Here is a 6,555-nt window from a genome sequence, read left to right as displayed (position 1 = left end):
GTCTTGAGAGGGATAGACGCGAAGTGTGTACCTGAGAGGGATGGACACAGAAAAGGCCCGAATGCGGCCAGTGTGATAACCGATAATAAAAGGGAATCATCCATCTACATGTAGAAAAGGTTACTTTTATCGTATTACGAGTAATCATCCTATGCGGTGGCTCCAACGAATGTCCTATTTTTCCAATTGGAATTGTGATGCAATACCATAACCCAAGCCTAGGTGCAGGGTTTACTATTAAGGTATTCGCAGGATAATAAAATCCACTAAAGAATTGTTTTTATAAGAAGGTGTGTGTCACCAAGGAAAAACTAAATTTGAATAAAACATAATTATCATATATGATGTTTTACGTAAGTTATCATACAGTCATTTTCATACTGTACATTATTATGTTGGGCATTATAGCTCACACTTATTTTTTTAAATTGACACAACACAATAGTGAATCAAGATACCTACCATGAGAACCACAGCCAGGAAACGGGTAGGAAATGGCCAGCTGTTCCGTAGATTGTTTGGTGCTGTACCACAGGTAGTCCGAATAAGCTGGGTTGGTTTTCAGTTGTTTTTAGTTCGGCTTATTTATAAGTATAACTTATGTAAGGTAATAAACAAGAAACGCATATTTGACCGACGGACTAGCCTTACTTAAAGGTTACTCCCCGGTAAGACTTAATTACATTCGGGTTGTAATAATTATCACTTTATGGTTGAATTACTCTAGCTATGAATGGTTCGTTTCCAAGACAATAACCTGTAAGTGTGTGTGTGATAAGTGTGGGGTCGTAAAGTGTGAGTATTTATATATTGTAGTATGAGGTATGTGGTTTGTAGTAGTTTAGATGGCGTGGCCTCCGAGATTCCTGACCCCGGATTTTGGGGTGCCACAAAAATGGTATCAGAGCCTTAGGTTATCAAATCTTGGAAATGATAGGATATAAAATACGTAGACATAAGGATAATAAATAATCAATTAGAGCTGAAGTCGAGTTCGTCGTCGTGCTACATGGGTAGTCTTGACAGTTTTTACCCTCAAGGGAATTCCGACTCTAAGTTAGTAACACCTTACCTATTGTGTCAGGTACCAGTGGAGCCTATGAGGGAGGTTGACCCTGTTGATAATGTTATGGTTCCTGAGCATGACACTACTCCTGAGCCAGAGAACCCACCCATTGATGACTCAGATGATGACCCTACGGAGGATGTCCCAGAGGAGGAGACTGATCTTCCTATCCCCATAGCTGATGACGTTGAGATGACCCATGGAGATGGCGTAGGCTGGAGGGATGTAGAGATGTACCCTCACCCGACCATTCGCTCTCCTACCCCACCCCCAGGGATTCAGAGCCCTATGCCCTAACTGATGATGATGGGGAGGATGGGATATATGCACAGGTCTACGAGGCTTACGACATATCCTGTAGCGACCCAAACTCACCTCTACCACCCTCGGCGACCATACATGTAGCTGTACATGACTGGATGGTGGCTCAGCTTAATATTGAGATCACTGCGGCATCCGCTCGCATTGTGGAGTTATGTCAGGCACTGACAGCTGAGAGAGCCATTAGACTAGGATACCCAGGGGACTTCAGAGCTGCTTCCCTAGCCATAGCCTGCAGAGAGATTGATGGGATGGAGCTCCGTACCCGGGTTCAGATGAGGATGACAACGATTGGAGGATACATCCCAGTAGTTGATGCAGAGCTGATGTTGGTAGGTGCGATGAGGAGGGTGCGTGACCTCACGCGCAGTGACAGTGACTGAGGTACTAGTGACTAGATATGGACCTTGAAGAAGGCTGGGTGACTTGTCACCAATTTTGATAGGATAGCTAGTAGTAGATAGCGTTCCTAGCCCTTCAGGGTACATGGCTTATGTATTTGCATATCAGTATTCAGGACAAGTAGTGATGTATTATAATCAAGGCATGTATGAACTCGGTTAGTTGTTTTGTCCCTAAGATATAATTGGGAGACCTTGTGGTATATATATCTAGCAGTTATTAAGAAATTCATGTCTATATTATTGCACTTTATAAAAACATGCTAGATAATAAATGACATGCTTACATATGAATAAATTAATCCAATTATAAAATATTGCAATTATATTGACAAATTTTTATTATCAGAACAATGCCACCCCGTAGAAGAGGAACCAAGGCACAGCCCGCAGAATCAGTTAACCAACAATGGAATGAACCTGACCTTGTAGCAAATGAAGAAAGGGAAGAGGACCTAGACTATAATGAATATGATGAGGAAGAATATGTAAAAGAAGAGGCTGATGATACCCATCAGGAAGGGAACCCTATGAATGAGTTTATGGAACTATTAAGAGCAAATCTAAACCAACAGCCTATTCCACCACAGCCGCATGCTGCCCAACAGATTGTAGCCACTGCCTTTAGGGCCTTCAAATCTCTCAAACCCCCAGAGTTTCTAGGATCTGCCGACCCCGTTGAAGCACGAGCCTGGCTCAAAGAGATAGAAAAGTCCTTCAAGATACTAGGTGTAGAGGAACGACACAAGACCGTTTTCGCTTCTTATATTCTAAAAGGAGAAGCTAACTACTGGTGGGAGTCCAAACGAAACCTAGAGACTGATGATGTGATCCCATGGGATAGATTTACCCGACTATTCTTAGGCAAGTATTTCCCTAGGTTTATGGAGACCCAGATGGAGATTAAGTTTCTGGAGTTGAAATAGGATAAGATGACTGTGGCAGAATATGAGGCCAAGTTTACTGAGTTTTCGAGATTTGTGCCTGAGTTTGTGAATATCGAAGAGAAGAAAGCGCGAAGGTTTCAGCTTGGTCTGAAACAATGGATCCAAAATCGAGTGGCGGTGTTAGAGCTGACAGACTATGCCACCTTAGTGCAAAAAGCCTCGATTGTTGAAGCTGACAGTGAGCAGAGTGTGAAGGAAAAGGAAAATAGGAAGAGGAAGATAAGAAGCCAAGGAATAGGAACCGGAAACAGGAGCCTTCCAAGCAGGTTCGTCAGGGGAGTGGTGTCCCAACCTGCACGAGGCCCCGGATTCAGAAAAGCCCCAAGTGAAAGTGTTGGTCAGGGCGGCGGACAATCTAGGGCAACATTTCATAGCCAACCCCGTGCCCCAATACCGGAGTGTCAAACCTGTAAGAGGAGACACCTTGGAGTGTGCAGCCAGGCGAGAGCCCCTTTGAAATGCTATAGGTGTGGTCAAACCGGACACCTTGCCAACAACTGCAACCAACCCAGCATAACATGTTTCCAATGTGGGAAAGTAGGACACATGAGGAAGGATTGACCGACACTGAAGCCCCCAGCCTCAGGGATGAGCAGAGCTGCATCCAACCGACTTCCAGCTACTAGGACCTTCAACATGACTGTTAAGGATGCTGTCTGAAGCACTGATGTGATAGCAGGTACCCTTTTGTTAAATTCCGAGCATGCAAATGTCCTATTTGATTCTGGAGCAACCAAGTCATTTATATCTTAAGATTTTGCTAAAATTTTAAAACTTAACGCCGTACTCTTATGTGAGGTATTACAAGTGGAAATAGCAAACAAAGAAATAATCCCTGTGAAACAAGTACACCCTAAGTGCAAGTTGAAATTAGAAGGGAAGGTCTTCGAGGTTGACCTAATCCCATTTATATTGGGAGGATTCGATGTAATCTTAGGGGTGAATTGGTTATCCAGTAATGGAGCGCAAATAGATTGTGAACGGAAGAAGGTAAAGATTAGAGTGCAAAATGAAAAAGAAGTAGTGTTTAAAGGTCAACGACAGAATCAGAAATTTCTGACCATGCTACAGGCAAAAAGATTGTTAAGGAAAGGTAACAATGCCTATTTGGCTTATGTGGTAGATACCAAGAAGGAAGTCCCTATTATACAGGACATCCCCGTAGTGAATGAATTCGAGGATGTGTTTCCAGAAAACTTACCAGGTTGCCACCTGACAGGGAAATAGAATTCGCTATAGAACTAGCACCAGAAAGGGCACCAGTATCCAAGGCCCCATATAGACTAGCCCCAGTTGAGATGAAGGGATTAGCTTCTCAACTGCAAGAATTATTAGATAATGGAATGATAAGACCTAGTGTGTCGCCATGGGGAGCGCCAGTACTGTTCGTAAAGAAAAAGGACGGCAGTATGAGATTATGCATAGACTATCGAGAATTGAATAAGCTGATTATTAAGAATAGGTACCCTCTCCCCAGGATTGATGACCTATTCGACCAACTCAAGGGAGCTGTACATTTTTCCAAAATAAATTTGAGAACAGGATATCACCAATTAAAAAAATCTAACCTGAGGATATACCGAAGACTGCTTTTCGCACTAGGTATGGGCACTATGAGTTCTTAGTAATGTCGTTTGGGCTAACCAATGCACCCGCAGCCTTTATGGATTTGATGAACAGAGTGTTTAAAAAGTACCTAGATATATGCGTGATAGTTTTTATAGATGATATTCTGATCTACTCAAAGACAGAGCAAGAACATGCAGAACATTTGTGGATAGTCTTAGAAATCTTCATCAATGAGAAATTATATGCCAAGTTCTCGAAGTGCGAGTTTTGGTTAAGAGAAGTTCAGTTTTTAGGACATGTGGTGAGTAGCAAAGGAGTTTTAGTTGACCCTGCCAAAATAGAGGCCTTATCCAATTGGGAAAGACCAACTACCCCAATAGAGGTTAGGAGTTTCATGGGTTTAGCAGGATATTACCGAAGATTCATGCAGGATTTTGCTAAGATAGCCGGTCCACTGACTAGACTTACCCGGAAGACAGAAAAGTTCGTATGGACAGAGAAATGTGAGGAAAACTTTCAGGAACTGAAAAGGTGACTGGTGTCGGCACCAGTGCTCGCTCTTCCCGATGGAAAGGGAGAGTTTATGATATACAGCGACGCATCGCTTAAAGGATTAGGATGTGTACTGATGCAGCATGGCAAAGTTATAGCGTATGCCTCTCGACAATTGAAGGAGTATGAGAGCAGATACCCGACGCATGATCTAGAATTAACAGCCATAGTTTTTGCCCTAAAAATTTGGAGACACGACCTATACGGTGAGAAATGCGAGATCTACACAGACCATAAAAGCCTCAAATATATTTTCACTCAGAAGAAACTGAACATGAGACAAAGAAGATGGTTAGAGTTGATTAAGGACTACGACTGTGAAATTTTGTATCACCCGGGTAAAGCCAATGTGGTGGCTGACGCCCTTAGTAGGAAGGAAAGACTCATATTGATAATGACATCAGAGGAGCTAATTAAAGAATTGGAGAAGATGGAAATTGACGTGAGAATGACCGGTAAAGGAACGGAAGGATTATTTGAGATTAAGCTAGTGTCGGAACTGACTGAAAAGATACGAGTATGTCAGGAAAAGAAGATGAGTGAAGAAAGAGGAACATTGACTGGTGAAGAAGTGAGATGTGAAAAGGACGAGAAAGGGATCATGAGGTATGCGTCCCGAATTTGGATATAAAATGTGCAAGAGTTAAAGGACGAGCTGCTGCACGAAGGGCACAGCTCTAAATATTCAATCCACCCAGGAAGTAAGAAGATGTACCGTGACCTTAAGGAATATTATTGGTGGCCTAACGTGAAGAGAGAAGTAGCAGAGTGGGTCAGCAAGTGCTTGACATGCCAGAGAGTGAAGGCTGAACATCAGCGACCTAGTGGACTATTACGGCCCCTGGAAATTCCAAAATGGAAATGGGAGCATATAGCCATGGATTTTGTGACAGTCCTACCAAGGACAAAGACCAATCACGACGCCATATGGGTTATCGTAGATAGATTGACCAAGTCCGCACACTTCCTACCAATCAACGAAAGGTACACCGTAGACAAGTTGGTGGATATTTACTTGAAGGAAATTGTAGTGAGACACGGCGTTCCTGTAGCCATAGTGTCAGATAGAGACCTAAGGTTTAATTCCCAATTTTGGAGAAGCTTCCAGGAATGTGTAGGCACTAGACTAAACATGAGTACCGCTTACCACCCCCAGACTGATGGACAAAGCGAAAGGACTATTCAGACCCTAGAAGATATGCTACGAGTATGTGCCATTGATTTTAAAGGAAACTGGAATGACCACTTACCCCTGATCGAATTTGCTTACAACAATAGCTATCACGCTAGCATAGGAATGCCTCTGTATGAAGCTCATTATGGACGGAGATGTCGCTCTCCCCTATGTTGGGATGAAGTTGGAGAACACAAGATATTAAGACCAGAGTTAGTCCAATAGACCAGGGAAATGGTGGGACTCATCAGGAAAAGACTGGTAGCAGCTCAAGACAGACAAAAGAAGTATGCCGACCAGACTAGGAAGGATAGGGTATATGAAGTAAGAGATTATGTTCTATTAAAGGAATCTCCGTGGAAAGGAGTGATGAGATTTGGGAAGAAAGGGAAGCTGAGTCCCAGGTTCATAGGACCCTTTGAAATTTTGAGGTGAATATGACCTCTAGCTTACGAGCTCGCCTTGCCTCCTAATTTACAACAAGTGCACACCGTGTTCCACGTTTCCATGTTAAGGAAGTACCAT

This window comes from Apium graveolens, chromosome 4 (assembly GCF_009905375.1).
Source record: "Apium graveolens cultivar Ventura chromosome 4, ASM990537v1, whole genome shotgun sequence".
NCBI classification, from domain to species: Eukaryota; Viridiplantae; Streptophyta; class Magnoliopsida; order Apiales; family Apiaceae; genus Apium; species Apium graveolens.
Note: the sequence above shows the minus strand (reverse complement) of the source record.